This window comes from Gossypium arboreum, chromosome 7 (genome assembly GCF_025698485.1).
Source record: "Gossypium arboreum isolate Shixiya-1 chromosome 7, ASM2569848v2, whole genome shotgun sequence".
Taxonomy (NCBI): domain Eukaryota; kingdom Viridiplantae; phylum Streptophyta; class Magnoliopsida; order Malvales; family Malvaceae; genus Gossypium; species Gossypium arboreum.
In genome coordinates, this window is record NC_069076.1 from 21,189,783 (window position 1) to 21,207,106 (window position 17,324).

The following is a 17,324-nucleotide window of genomic DNA, read 5'->3' on the forward strand; positions in this document are numbered from 1 at the left end:
CAGCCATACTCGATTGGAAGCCTCCGAGAAATGTTACTGAAGTTTGGAGCTTTTTGGGACTTCTTTGGTTATTACGATGGTTTGTAAAGGGTTTTCGATGATAGCCACACCAATGACAAAACTACTTCAAAAGATGTTAAGTTTGAATGGTCGAAAAATGTCGAAAAGTTTCGATCAATTGAAAACCTATTTAACTGAAGCTCGAAGACTAGTGCAATTTTAATCGGTAAAGAGTTTGTCATTTACAGTGATGCTTCTTTGAATGGTTTGGGTTGTGTACTGATGCAGGAGGGTAGAGTTGTTGTATATGCTTCGAGACAATTAAAGCCTCACGAGAAAAAATTATCCAACTCATGATATCAGCTAGCTGCGATTGTGTTTGCTCTTAAAATTTGGCGTCATTATATATTTGGAGAGAAAAGCCATGTTTATACTGATCACAAAAGTCTCAAATATTTGATGACCCAAAGAGATTTGAATCTGCGACAAAGACATTGGCTTGAGTTGTTGAAAGATTATGAACTCGTCATTGATTATCACTTGGGAAAGGCTAACGTGGTTGCCGATGCTTTAAGTCGTAAATCGCTGTTTGCTTTGAGAACGATGAATGTTCACCTGTCCGTTTCATCCGATAATGTGTTAGTAGCAGAATTAAAGGCCAAACCATTATTGATTCATCAAATACTGGAATCCTAGAAAGTCGACGATGAATTGGTTGCTAAACGAGCTGAATGTGTTTCAAATGTGGAATCAGAGTTTTAGATTGACGACAATGATTATTTGATGTTCAAGAGTTGATTATGTGTTCTAAGAAATTCAGAACTTATTTCGATGATTTTAAGCGAGGCTCATAGTAGTCGAATGTCAGTCCACCCGGGTATCCAAAAATGTACAACGATCTGAAACGTCAATTTTGGTGGCCTGGTATGAAACGAGACATTTCTGACTTTGTTTCAAGGTGTTTGATATGTCAACAAGTGAAAGCAGAACATCAAGTGCCTTCGGGATTACTTCAGCCGATCATGATACCCAAATAGAAATGGGATCGAGTAATGATGGACTTTGTATCTGGTTTACCGTTGACACAGAGTAAGAAAGACTCAATCTGGGTTATTGTTGATAGATTGACGAAGTCTGCTCATTTTATCCCTGTCCGTACAGATTTCTTGCTCTATAAATTGGCAGAATTATATGTCTCCCAAATTGTTCGATTACATGGAGTACCTATTTCTATTGTGTCGGATAGAGATCCGAGATTTACATCGCGATTTTGGAAGAAATTGCAAGAAGCATTGGGTACCAAGTTGTATTTTAGCATCACTTTTCATCCCCAGACTGATGGTCAATCTGAGCAGATAATTCAGATACTCGAGGATATGTTGAGATGTTGTATCCTAGAGTTTTGTGGTTCATGGGAAAGGTATTTGCCTTTGATTGAGTTCGCTTACAACAATAGTTTTCAATCAAGCATTAAGATGGCACCTTATGAGGCTTTGTACGGTCGTAAATGCCGTACACCATTGTTTTGGACCGAACTTAGTGAAAGTAAAATCTTCGGGGTTGATTTGATTAAAGATGCTGAACAAAAAGTAAAAGTGATCCGTGAAAATCTGAAAGCAGCTTCGGATCGTCAGAAGTCGTATGCGGATTTAAAAAGAAAAGACATTGAATATCAGGTTGGAGACAAAGTGTTTCTTAAAGTTTCACCTTGGAAAAAGGTGCTCAGATTTGGCCGGAAGGGCAAATTGAGTCCAAGATTCATCGGGCCGTATGAAATATCCGAATGAATTGGGCCGGTCGCATATAGATTGATTTTACCTCCTGAACTTGAAAGATTCATAATGTTTTTCATGTTTCGATGCTTCGACGTTATAGATCCGATCCATCACACGTAATTAATCCATCAGAGGTTGAGATTCAATCTGACTTGAGTTACGAAGAAGAACCGGTTCGTAATTTGGCTAGTGAAGTAAAAGAACTACGAAATAAGAAAATCTCATTAGTGAATATACTGTGGCTTAAACATGGGGTCAAAGAAGCTACTTGGGAACTTGAAGACACTATGAAGGATCTATATCCTAACTTATTTGCTGGTAAGATTTTCAGGGACGAAAATTCCTTATGTGGGGGAGAGTTGTGACGGCCCTAATTAGACCCTAGTCAGAATGTGGTTTCAGGACCACAAAACCGAGTCACAAAAATTTATTTTTGTTTTAATTGCATATATTTATGTGTGATAGTGTATGTGTGAAAAAAAAATTAAATGCTTAAAATTAGCCTTAGGAATGTGAATTTTCTTGAAAGGACTTAGTTGAGAAATTTAGAAAAGATGATAGGTAAATTGTAAGGATTAAATAACAATAAGGTGAGAAAGCATGGATTTGCATGTCAAAATGCCCATTTTTGCACTAAGTGGCCAGCCAAGTAATGATGCCCTTCCACTAATTTAAATTAATTTGTATATTAAATTGGAAAAGGAATAAAATATTCAAATCATAATGAATAAAAAAATAAAAAGATAAATAAAAGAAAAGAAAAGTGATCATCTTCTTCCTGGTTACAAACCGAAACAAAAGGGAAAGAAAAAAAAAAGAGAAATTTCATTAGGGCAATTCGGCACCTTCTTGGCTAGTTGGAGGTAAGATTTGAAGTTATTTTTGGAATTTTTCCTTTAAATGTTTAAGTTAATTGTAAATGCATCTCTTGGCCATGTCAAAAAAAAAAAAAAAAAGAAAAGAAATCAAAGTTCTATGGTAGTTTGGGCATTAAGCCATATATCAATGTAGTAGAATTGGAGGTTGTTTTCATGTTGTTTTGAATATGTAGATGAGAGAATGAGATTGAACTTGTTGAATTATTAGTTGGGTAGTACATTGCGTATTCGGCCATATGAGGATTTGAATGGAATATTCATTTTGTTTGCTATTTTCTTGTATGAGTAATGGTTCAATGTAAGCCGAATAAGTCATGATAGATATGTTAAAATGCAAAATTCAAGATTATGAGGTAAAATGAGTAGTTGATTGAGACATGGAAGAAGGAAATAGATTGATGTCTTATGTTTTGGGAGTGTAAGGCATGATGTAAACATAGTAAGTTTAAGTGCATATTTTAGTATAAGTGATAAGTAAAATTTGGTTAAAATAGTTTGACATATGTATGTTTGTCGATTTTAAATCAAGATAGTTTGGGGTGACTTAATTTATGTATTCGAAATTTATTTGAGTAGTTACTATCGGCACTAAGACGTTGAACTCATGAAATTAGAGGAATACGAGCTTGATAAATTTTAAAAGAGCACTAACCGAAAATGAACTTAGCTAATAAAATTTGGAAATGTGAATTGCCGAAATTGATTTTATAATGTATTGAATTATAGGAATATATGAGAAGTATGTTGGATATACATTAAGTTTAAAGATTTAAATTTTAAATTATGTATGAGCAAATACCGAATCTTTGTGTGTGTGTGTCTATGAGGAAGAAGTATAAATTGGGGTTACGATGATTTAGTTATTTTATTTGCTTAGCTCAAGATCAAAGGGAGCCAAGTTCGGAAAAAAGGGAAAGCAAGAGTGATGGAGTAGCCGATCGGAGTTGTCATCCGATTAAAAGGTAAGTCCTTAGGTAATCAAGTTATAGTTAACTTTGAGCATAGATGAGACAAATTAAGTTAGATAAGATATCATAGTATATATATGTTCTTGGGAATCGAATGTGAAATTATTGATCAATCTATGATAATATGATGATTAAAGATAAGAAAATACAACACTATGCGTATGGCTATGTGGCACTATATGTGCGAGAAAACATTGCACTATGTGTGCGAATAAGTAAAAGCAACGTGTGTGCGGACTTTCAAATCGAGCACTAAGTGTGAAATGTTGATTATGGAGTATTATTTGTGGCAATTAAGAATGCAACTAAACATTAAATTGGAGATTTGATTAATAGATGGAGTGGCTTGGTTTATGCTTTAAATTTTAGGCTTTGTATATTATATATATATATATATATATACGTCAATGGTTGTATATGACATTGCCATGGTATTTTAATTGTGAATATTTAGAGTAGGAGTATATGGTGTATTTGGGTAAGTATGTACCAAATGCATAAGGTACGTTTGTGACATAATATATTTCCTTGTGATATCATGGCTAAGTTCGAATAGTATTGAGTTAATTATTTAGTTTGTAGATAATTGAATTATTATAGTATTAAAATTTTCTTAGGACTTACTGAGTTAATAACTCACTCGGTGTGTTTTTCGCTTTGGTATAGATCATTTTATTCGAGGAAAGCTCGGGAACCATCACGAAGTCATCGCAACTTTTGTCAACCTTTTTGGTACTTTTGTTTGAAACTTTAGTAGACATTATGGCATGTATAGGATAGTAATTTTGGGAGGTTAGCTATTTTGATATAATTGTGTATAAAGCCATACGAATATGGCTAAAGTTCTATGTATGAATTTGAAAATGTTTTGGTTATAAATCTTGATTTAGAACTTCATATTTGTGATATGATTGAATTATATATATTATGTATGTGCACTCGGTCAATAGGGGATAAATTATAAAATGAATAGAAGGGTTTTAATCGGGTAATGTTATTCGTAAATTTTAATATTTCACTTTTCAATTTTCTTTTGTATCTCAAGTGTTCTATTGAAAAGTTGAGCATGTTATGTTTTATGAACCTACTCTAGTAGTCGACACGGATATTTGGGTGTTACAAATGTACAGATAAACAACTGTTGTGAGCTTCGTTCAAAATCATCTGTATCAACTTTGGATTTCTCGAAATACAAAACTAATCTCAGAATCTCAGACAATCGTCATTATCAATTCGATATTCAGAATCAAGGTTCAAATCACACTGAGTTCGTTTTGCTATTATCTCATTATCAACTCCTTGAGCGTGATAAATTGTTGTAAAAATAACGGCCTCACTTTCAATTCAGCTAAAACTGAACCATTATTAGACAGAACCAAATGAGCATTCATCGCATGCAATGTAAACAATGATTTTCGACTCAAAGCATCAGCAACAACATTTGCTTTTCCTGGATGATAATCAATAACAATCTCGTAGTCTTTTAACAGTTCTAGCCATCTTCTCTGTCACAGATTCAAATCTTTCTGAGTTATCAGATATTTCAAGCTTTTATGATATGAAAACACATGACATTTCTCACCAAACAGATAGTGACGCCAAATCTTCAAAGCGAACACAATCACAGCTAATTCAAGATCGTGTGTCGGATAATTATTTTCATGCAGCTTTAACTATCTTGAAGCATAGGCTATAACATTGCCTTCCTGCATCAAAACACATCCCAGACCGTTCAACAAAGCATCACTGTAGATCACAAATTCTTTACCCAATTCTGATTGTACTAACACGGGAGCTTCAGTCAATAGAGCTTTTAACTGATCAAAGCTTTTCTGACACTTTTCAAACTAATCAAATTTCACATCTTTCTGAAGCAGTTTTGTCAAAAGAGTAGCAATCATAGAGAAGCCCTTCACAAATCGTCTATAATAACTGGCAAGCCCTAGAAAACTACGGACTTTAGAAACATTTTTTAGAGGCTTCCCATCCAAAATAGCTGAAACCTTATTTTAATCAACTCGAATACCCGATGATGACACAAAATGTCCCAGAAATCCAACTTCGCATAACTAGAACTCACATTTACTGAACTTCGCATACAACTACTTATCACACAAAGTCTGTAGTACTATTCTCAGATGCTCAGCATGCTCATTTTCATCACGCGAGTAAATCAAAATGTCATCAATGAATACAACGAAAAATCGATCTAAAAATTCTATTCATCAAATCCATAAATATAGCAGATGCATTCATTAATCCAAAAGGCATAAGTAAAAACTCATAGTATCTGTACCTTGTTCGAAAACCAGTTTTCAGAATGTCTAAATCTTTTACTCGCAACTGATAATATCCCGATCTCAGGTCTATCTTTGAAAACACAGTAGTTCCTTTCAACTGATTAAACAAATCATCAATTCTGAGTAGAGGATATTTGTTCTTGATAGTCAATTTTTTCAACTGACGATAATGAATACACATTCTCTTTGTGCCGTCTTTTAACTGAAGATAATGAATACACATTCTCATCGTGCCGTCTTTCTTTTTCACAAATAGAACAGGCACACCCCAGGGAGAAAAGCTCGGTCGTATAAATCCTTTATTAGTCGACTCTTGCAACTGAGACCTTAATTCTTTTAACTCGGTCGGAGCTATTCTATACGGAGCTATCGAAATCGAAGTAGTTCCCGATATTAACTGAATGCCAAATTCAACTTCTCAGATCGGAGGTAATCCTGAAAGTTCTTCAGGAAACACATTAGGAATTCACAAACAACAGGCACTGATTCAACTTTCTTTTCTATTACTTTCGAATCAATCACATAGGTAAAGTAGGCTTCACAACCATTTTTCACAAAACTTAGAGATTTCATTGAAGATATCACAGCCGGCAACCCATTTAAGTCACTAGATTCAATTCAGACTATTTCATAATTCTTGCATCTCAAATCAATAGTCTTCCTTTTGTAGTTCACAATAGCATCATGTAATGTTAACCAATCTATACCTAGAATTATATCAAATTCATCAAAGGGTAATAACATCAGATCAACAAAAAAATGTCTCGAAATATTAACGGACAATTCTTGCAGACTTTATCAACCAAAACATATCTGCCTAAGGGGTTTGATACTTTAATTACAAATTCAGTAGACTTTATAGGCAAAGTCTTACTGTTCACTAATTTTATGCATATATAAGAATGCGTTGATATAGGATCTATCAATGTAATTACAGAAGTATCGAAAAGAGTAAATGTACCCGTAATCACATCTGGAGGCGAAGCTTTCTCACGAGCTCAGATGGCGTAGGCTCTAGTAGGTGCACGAGCCTCGGATCAAACAGTGGTATCTTTAATCCCTCTTTGACTACCACTCACATTTCTCGTATTTTTGGGAGGTCTACCTCTAGCTAAAGTGTTACTCGATCTCAAATTTTGCATAATCTCTTGCTCAACAGACTTGGGACAATCACGGATAAAATAATTTAAAAATCCACATCTGAAACAAGCCCAATCATACAATTTACAATTGCCGGGATGTCTTTTACCACAATGTCCACACTTGGGTCTATCAGATCTGGCATTTCCAACACTAGCAACAGAAGTAGCTAGAGTTGTAAAGTTCGAATGCGATCTAATACGATCTATACTCGAATGCCCCATATTAATCTTTGAATGGCTAAAATCATCTCGGAATTTCTTTGATACAGACTGAAATGATTTACTTGTAGATCTCTTTCTCACATCTCTAGCTTCTGATTCAGCTTTTCTTTTCTCTTTCCTGAGTTCTTCAGCTTTACATGCTCGCTCAATAAGCACAACAAACTATTTTATTTCCAGAATCCCGACTAACAATTTGATGTCTTCATTCAAGCCATCCTCGAATCTCTTGCACATAATTGCTTCAGTCGAGATACATTCTTGTGCATACTGACTCAATCTTACAAATTCTCACTCGTATTCTTTAACAGACATACGACCTTATTTTAACTCAAGAAACTTTTTATGTTTCGAATTGATGAATTTCTGACTGGTGTATTTCTTTCGGAATTCAGCTTGAAAGAAATCCTAGGTAACTCGTTCTCTCGGAACTACGGATATCAACGTCTTCCACCAATGATACGCAGTATCTTTTAAAAGTGAAACGACACATTTTAGGCATTCATTTGGAGTTAATGACAATTCATCAAACACTCGTATTGTATTCTCTAACCAGAACTCGGCTTTCTCAGCATCATTATTAGTAGTAGAACGAAACTCTTTGGCATCATATTTTCTAATTTTATCCACCGGAGGCTTATTTAACTGAATCGGATAGCTTGTGGCATGACAGGGACTTGCAAAGAATTGAGCGAGGGTGAAGGTTGTGGCACAGTCAGATTGGTTCTGATATACTGGGTAAACCAATTGTTCATCATTTGATAAAAGACTTGCTTAGCCTCTCCCTCGTGGCTACAAGTCATGGGTCGAGAATCAAATGGTGCTGCCCCTTGAGCGGGAGCAGGTGCATTACTTACTGCATCGTCGGCTACGGCTCATTCGGGATCCATTACTATATAAAAACACATTTTCATTGTCATGATTCATCACACTATCGCAGTTTATAAATATGACATGTATAGCTAAACTCACACACGCTATTAGTCCTAAAATCGACTAAACCGTAGCTATGATACCAACCAAATCTAACACCCTTAACCCGTATCCGTTGCTGGACTGGGGTTAAGAGGCATTGCCAGACATATCAGAACAATTCGCAATCATTTCATAATCAATATAGCATCAAAGTCACACATCATTATAGAGTCCTTTATTTAGATCAACGAGACCTAAAACCTTCTTTAGAAAGGGGTCGGGACTAAACCAAGCTCATACAAATTTTTTTTCGAAACTTAAATAATTTTTTCAAAGTTACAAAGGTCACAACCCGTGTGAACAGGCCGTGTACCTCATACGCATTAAACACGCCCGTGTGTCTAGGCCGTGGACAAACAGGGCATACATACTGAGTTATCCACACGGCCACAAGACATGCCCATATGCTAGGCCGTGTGAAAATTAGAGAGGTTACTAATTTGGGTCACACGGCCGACCACACGCCCCGTATACCCTTCGAAATGGTCACACACGCCTATGTGCCAAGGCTGTGTGCCACACATGGCCACTAGACACGTCCGTGTGTCTAGGCCGTGTCAAAACTATAGGAAATATTGACTTTAAATTGTAGGGTACCCTAGGGGGACACACGACCATGTAACATAATCGTGTGTTGCACACGGTTGAGACACATGCTCATGTCTCTGCCTGTATGGACAAAAATAGGCTATTTGCAAAGCCAATTTGCCACCCATTTTGGGTCATCCCTACAAGCATCAAACCAGAACATTTTGTACCAAATTTTCAACCAATTCACAACCAATCATATACCATTCATGACATATCATTTTCAACAAATTTCATACTTGTAATCCATACCAATTCATACCAAATCCTAAGCCAAAAATCATACCAAAATATATGATTCATAATCTCAATTTACTTCATTCATTCTCATGCCAAAATATCACCAAATTCCAAAATAGGCACATACCATATCTTAGTACAATTCGCAATCATTTCATAATCAACATAGCATCAAAGTCACACATTACGTAGATCAAAGAGTCACAAAACATGCTTTAGAAAGGGGTCGGGACTAAACCGATCTCATACAAAATTTTTTTTGAAACTTAAACAATTTTTTCAAAGTTACAAAGGTCACACGCCCGTGTGAACAGGCTGTGTGCCTCACATGGCATTAGACAAGCCCGTGTGTCTAGGCTGTGTCGAAACAGGGCATACATGCTGACTTATCCACACAGCCACAAGACCCATCCGTCTGCCTGGCCGTGTGAAAATTAGGGAGGTTACTGACTTGGGTCACACGGCCGACCACTAACCTGTGTACCCTTCGAAATGGTCACATAAGCCCATGTGCCAAGGCTGTGTGCCACACACGGCCACTAGACACGCTCGTGTGTCTAGGCCATGTCAAAACTGTAGGGTATACTGACTTTAAATCGTTGGGTACCCCAGGAGACACACGACCATGTAACATAACCGTGTGTCACACACGGCTGAGACACACGCCCGTGTGGACAAAAATAGGCTATTTGCAAAGCCAATTTGCCACCCATTTTGGGTCATCCTTACAAGCATCAAACCAAAACATTTTGTACCAATTTTCAACCAATTCATAACCAATCATACACCATTCATGACATATCATTATCAACAAATTTCATACTTGTAATACATACCAATTCATACCAAATCCTAAGCCAAAAATCGTACCAAAATATATGATTCATAATCTCAATTTACTTCATTCATTCTCATGCCAAAATATCACCAAATTCCAAAATAGGCACATACCATATCTTACCAAAATTGACCATTTCATTTGCTCATTCAAGAGTGCATCAAAACATACCATTATTGAACAAAAAACATATACCAAAATTCTTTCATAATCACATCCATAACCAAGCCATATCACATGGCTAGATATACACCTTACAAAAGATATTCAAATACTTCTAGCCTATACATAGCATACTTCAATATTCACATTTTCAAAAGGTACCAAAATAGAATTCGATAGTGTGGTGATGATCCTCGATGATCCTTGAGCTCCCAGTAGCTTCGATATCTAAGAAACAATACAAACACACACAAAGTAAGCTTTCAAAAGCTTAGTAAGCCATATACAAATAAACTCATCACATAACATTTCCAAACATTTCATTCATGTAACTTAAAGCAAAACATAACTACATATCCATAATTATCATATAACTCAATTGTTCATAAGTCACTTACACCTAACATATTTCATACTCATATAATTCAGACATATTTCATATGTCCACATATAAACATGTACTTACCTTTCATTCTTAATATACATTTATTTCAAATGTACCTAAATTGAATTCAAGTTCACATAGTCATTCATTTTCTTGGAATGCTCGTTGAACCGTTCGGATTCAATAAGGATACATGGATAGCTCAAAAAACTCGTACAATGCCAACGTCCCAGACGTGGTCTTACATGTAATCAAATATCGATGCCACTATCCCAGACAGGGTCTTACACAAAATCAAATACGATGCCAATGTCCCAGACATAGTCTTACATGTAAACCTCAGATCGATGCCAACGTCTTAGACGTGGTCTTACAGGAAAACACATATCGGATCTTATGTCATGACATATGTATCCTAACTATTCCTATGGTTCGTACGAGGCTTTTCAGACTTCAATATTCACATTTTCAAAAGGTACCAAAGTAGAATTCAATAGTGTAGTGATGATCCTCGACGATCCCTAAGCTCCCAGTAGCTTCGATATCATGCAAACACATACAAAGTAAGCTTTCAAAAGCTCAGTAAGCCATATACAAATAAACTAATCACGTAACATTTCCAAACCATTTCATTCATGTAACTTATAGCAAAACATAACTACATATCCATAATTCTCATATAACTCAATTGTTCATAAGTCACTTACACTTAACCCATTTCATACTTATATAATTCATACATATTTCATATGTCCACATATAAACATATACTTACATTTCATTCTTAATAAACATTTCAAATGTACTTGAATTGAATTCAAGTTCACATAGTCATTCATTTTCTCGGAATGCCCTTTGAACTGTTCAGAATCAATAACGATACACGGATAGCTTGAAAAACTCGTACAATGCCAACGTCCCAGACGTGGTCTTACATGCAATCAAATATCGATGCCACTGTCCCAGACAAGGTCTTACATGAAATCAAATACGATCCTAATGTCCCAGACATGGTCTTACATGTAAATCCCAGATCGATGCCAACGTCCTAGACGTGGTCTTACACGAAAACGCATATCGGATCCTATGTCATGACATATGTATCCTAACTATTCCTATGGTTCGTAGAGGGTTTTTCGGACGTCGTTACATTATCGGAACTTTCTTGGACATCACATATTGAGCTCTCATATAGCCATTCATCAGAATTAAATGTCATATAAACATAAATAAATCAACTCAAACACGTTTATTTGTATATTGACTGACCTCGTACGGATTTGAACGAACGGAATTGACTACTCGACGACTTTCGGCTTTTCCCGATTTAATTCTGTTTTCTTTGGTTCTTGATCTATATATATTCAAATTTAAATTTTTTTTCAACAAATCATTCAATTCAATCCATATACACATATTTAGGGCACTTTACAAATTAGCCCTTACATTTTTACATTTTAACACTCTAGTCCCTAATTCATAAAATCACTAAATTTCTTTATACATATGCTTAGCCGAATTTTCATATAGTTCATACAAGTCCACATTTTTCATTTATTTTACATTTTAGTCCCTCAATTTCTCATTTTTACAATTTGGCCGAAATTACTAAAATTTATCAAAAATTCAAAGACAAAACAAGTTAACCCAACATCAAGCTTCCATATACTATCATCAAACTTCATAAAACTTATAGTTTCATCAATGGATCAATTCAAACTCATCAACAATTTTAGAAATTGAGACATAGGCTTGATAGAACACTAAGCAACAATCATAAAAACGTAGAAATTATAAAAAACTGAACAACATACATACCTAAATCAAAATGAACAATAGTCGAACCCTAGCATGTATTTTTCTTTCTTTTTCTTTTTGTTTTTCGGCAGAGATGAACCCAAAATGAATATTATAATGCCTTTGTTTTTTTTTAATTATCATATTAACCAAATACCAATTTTACCCTTTGTTATAAAACCATTTAATCATTAAACATAAGGCCATTTATGTCCATCCATTATTCAAATGGTCTATTCTTAACATAAGGACTTCTCATTTACAAAGACATAACAAATAGGCATACTTAACATATGACAAGCAACTTTTACATTTTACGTGATTAGGTCTTTTTATCAAATTGAGCACACAAACGATTAAATTTTCATACGAAACTTTCACACATACTTAAACAGAATTGTAAAAATGGAAAATAACATTAAAATATTTTTTTGACTCAGATTTGTCATCTTGAAATCACTATTCCGACTAGGGTCTAAACAAGGCTATTACATTGGTCTTGGTTGTGGTTGATTTGGATATCTATATATGCTATGAATGTGTACCAATTGGATTGTGTAGGTGTATGCAATTTCGGGTGGTAAATTGGCTTGGTAAATAGGATATTTTTGTCCACACGGGCAGAGACACGGGCATGTGTCTCAACCGTGTGCGATACACGGTCATGTTACACCACTGTGTGTCCCCTGGTGTTGAATTTGAAATCAAGTCAGTGTGCTTCAGACGGCCTCACACACGGGCCTGTGACTTGGCCGTATGGCATAAGTCAGTATACCTTACAGGGTTGGCACAGCTTAGCACACAGCATGGCACACCGGTGTTTATGGCCATTTTTAGGGTACACGAGCTAGCTACACGGACGTGTGTGTTGGTCGTGTGACCCAAGTTAGAGAGTTACACGGGGTCGGACATGGGTTGTGACACCGCCTTATGCCCCCATTTCGAATGTCTACCTCGCTTGTGACACGGACATATCTGGTGGCCGTGTGTCCCCTATTTTGAGAAAGTTTTCAAAATTTTGTGAAAGTTTCTTAAGTTATTGGTTTAGTCCCGAACCACTCCCAATGTATGTTTAGGGCCTAATAGGCTCAATTAGGGACAAATTGATTTAGATTGAATGATGACTGTATGTATTGATAAAATGTATGGGAAAAGTATGTTTAAATGTGTTGTAAGTCCGGTAATGCTCCGTAACCCTATTCTAGTGTTGAATACGGGTGAAGGGTGTCACAGGAGTCGCACATTTTCCATCTTCCATGAGCTGAGTGTACTGGGACAGTTCACGCTATAACACCCCTCGCCCGTATCCGACGCTAGGATAGGGTTCGTGGTGCTACCTGACTTAAACTAACCAACTGTATATAACTGGGCCGTGAAATCTCAAACAATTTAAAAAGTTCTCTTTTCACAAGCAATCTGTCTTATATGCCGGCTTAGGGGCCCAAAACATACATCTGAGGTGGTTTCGAACCTAACCGAGAACTCATAAAAAACTTAGAAAATTTCATGCATCAAGGTTGCACACCCCCGTGTGAGTATAGAATATACGACCGTGTGTTAGGGACAGGCCCATGTCTCAAACCCGTGTCTGAAAACCTGGGCATTCTGTCAAAACCACACAGCCCAAGAACACGCTCGGGTCCTATAACCGTGTCCTTCCCACGGTCAAGACACATGGCCGTGTCTCTTGTCCGTGTACTAATAGCTTGCATACTGACTTTATGACACGGCCTGGGCACATGCCCGTGTGGCCTGCTCGTATACTAAAATGACTTTAAAGTTTTAAGTACAGTGGGCGCACGACCATAGGACACACCCATAGGCGTGAGCCGTGTGTCACACACGGCCTAGACACACGCTGGTGTGTCTTACCCGTGTGAACAAACTAGGCTATTTCCCAAGACATTTTGTCACCCATTTTGCACAACCTACACAAGATCATGTCAATATGCAAATTTCATCACAATGGACACCAATTCATCCATAGAAAGAACATTATATTGCATTATCAAAATGAATAATAGCCATTATTCTAAACTTGATACAAAGTGAAGGGCCTTTGACTTAAGCCAAAAATACATGAATAATTCTCTTAATGCAACATCCTAGTCTAGACCTATACATGCCACCTTCAAAAATATAAATCAAATAATAACGAGTGCTGCAGCTGATAGTGTGATCGATATCTGTGACTTTATAGGGTCCTTAAGCTAACCTGGCGATACTGAAAGAAAACGGAGAGGAAAAAGAGTAAGCATAAAGCTTAGTAAGTAGCTTATAAATAAATATACAACAACAATCTCACCCTTTTTTCATCATGCTTATAGCTCAAAGGTAAACATAACTTAACCTACTCAAGTCTCATTTTCTAAATTAAGCTCATTACTCATGCTTATCATATAGGTACCTGTAACACTCACAATATGATCATCCTTTCTTTATCAAAATTGAACTATAACTTTTACCATTGAACCGTTTGGATTACTACTGGATATTCCATGAACCTTGAACATGGGATAAATTGCCGATGCCATGTCCCAGACTTGTCTTACACTAGCACAAGTCTTAGCCGATATGTGTCCCAAACACGTCTTAAACTGGCTATCTCTATCGAGGCCAATCCATGTCCCAGGCATGTCATACTCTAGCACTTATAATATGGCTAAAGCATGTCCCAGAGTCTTACACTAGCCCTCGTCTAGATGCCAATGCCATGTCCCAGACATGGTCTTACAATGACGCAAAAATCAACCAATGTCTTGGCACGAATATCCAGTTCATATCCTACGGTTTCAACGGGATATTTCTACTATCTCAATTATTATAAGGCATTATCAATTATAACTTAACAATTCGTACAAAATCAATTCAATGAAAATATGAATCCAAGTATTAACAGTGTAGTTGTATTATTTACATACAACTTACCTCGGATTACAAAAAATGCTTGGCTAGAAGGCTTAATCGGATTGCTTGGCTTTGCCTCGGTCTAGGCTCAGTTTTGACAAATCTTGATCTATATTAACAATATACATCCATTTAGTCACTAAACACAATTAAGCATTTATAAATTCACAACTTTGGTAAAATGACCATTTTGCCCCTAGGCCTTGGTAAAATGACCATTTTGCCCCTATGCCCGAAAATTGATTTTTATCGAATTTCTTCATATTTCAAGCCTAGATAAACTCTTTTTACTACTAGAGAAATCCCAAATTCTCACTATTTCACACGCTAACCATCTATTTTTCAACTTATGCAAAATAGTCCTTTTTGGTGTTTTCATGCTATCACCTTTCACAAAAGTTGTTTATAACACAACTATGACTCATATTCCTCCATAAAAACTCAGCAAACATTACAAATATTTTCATGGCAAAACCCTAAACTTTCCACCATGTTGCAAAATAGACCTCTCATTAGAAAGCCTATGCTTTAAGGAGTCCAAAAATGTAAAAATCATTAATAAAAACTTTCAAATTCACTTACTTGAGAGGCTTAATGTTGCTGAAATTTTTGAAGCTTTCAAAAACCCCCCTATGGCTGGTAAAAATCGGTGAAAGAGAAGAAAATAAAGAAGAAATAGCCTTTGTTTTGTTTAATATAAAACTAGTCAAAATTGATGACCTCACCCTCACCTAATTTTGACCTTCTCTCCAATTTGTCTCCCTATGGCCGGCCAAGCTAATGCACAAGGGTCTAACTTCCCTTTAAATAATCCTAATTTCAATTCTCTAGCTACTTGGCACCATTGGGTACTAAAATGTAACTTTTTCCTTTTATTCGATTTAGTCCTTTCTCGCAATCGGGCTTGAAAACATTAAAATTAACTCACCAAATTTTTCATGCACTAAGATAATTGTACCATAACCTCATAAAAATAATAAAAACAATTTCATAACTTTAGATTTGTGGTCCCGAGACCACTGTTTCGACTAGGCCTTAAATCGGGTTGTTACATTTCTCCTCCCCTTAGGGTTTTCATCCTCGAAAATCTTACCGGTGAATAAGTTCGGATACTGCACTTTCAGAGACTCTTCAGGTTCCCATGTGGCTTCCTCGATTCCATGTCTATACCACAAAACCTTTACAAGTGGATATTCTTATTCCTTAACTGTTTAACCTCTCGAGCTAAGATCTTGATCTGTATCGGCATAACATGAACACGTGAAATACGTCATGAATCTTTTTTAACTCTGGCGAAAAACCCAATTGGTAGGCAACAGGCCCTACTCTCTCGGTAACCTCATAAGGTCCTATAAAACGAGGATTCAACTTGCCTATTCTACCAAATCTGAGGACTTTCCTCCACGGGTAAACTTTCAAAAATACCTTATCCCCGACTTCAAACTCAACCTCCCTTCATTTCAAATCCGCATAGGATTTTTGTCTATTCGAGGCGGCCTTTAAATAGTCACGAATCACCTTAACTTTATCCTCATCATCTTTAATCAAATCAACCCCGTGGATCTGACTCTCTCTCAACTCAGTCCAGAATAGGGGCGTTCGACACTTTCGCCTGTACAAAACCTCATAAGGCACCATTTTCAGACTCGACTAATAGCTGTTGTTATAGGTGAATTCAACCAATGGTAAGTATTTTTCCCAACTTCCTTGGAATTCAAGAACACAACATCTCAACATATCCTCTAAGATTTGTATTACTCTTTCTGGCTATCCATCAGTCAGTGGATGAAAAGCTGTGCTGAAACTCAACTTGGTTCCTAAAGCCTCTTGCCACCTCTTCCAAAATCTAGAGGTGAATTGCGAGTCTCTATCTGAAACAATCGACAATGGTACACCATGTAGTCTCACAACTTCGGAAACATACAAGTCAGCTAATTTCTCAAGGGAGTAGTCGGTACGCACCGGTATGAATTGGACTGACTTAGTGAGTCTATCGATAATAACCCATACAACATCTCTCTTTTTCGGGGTTAGAGGTAAACTGGTCATGAAATCCATGGTGATACAATCCCATTTCCACTCCAGAACCGTAATAGGTTGAAGTAGCCCAGAAGATACTTGGTGTTCAGCCTTTACTTGCTGACAAACTA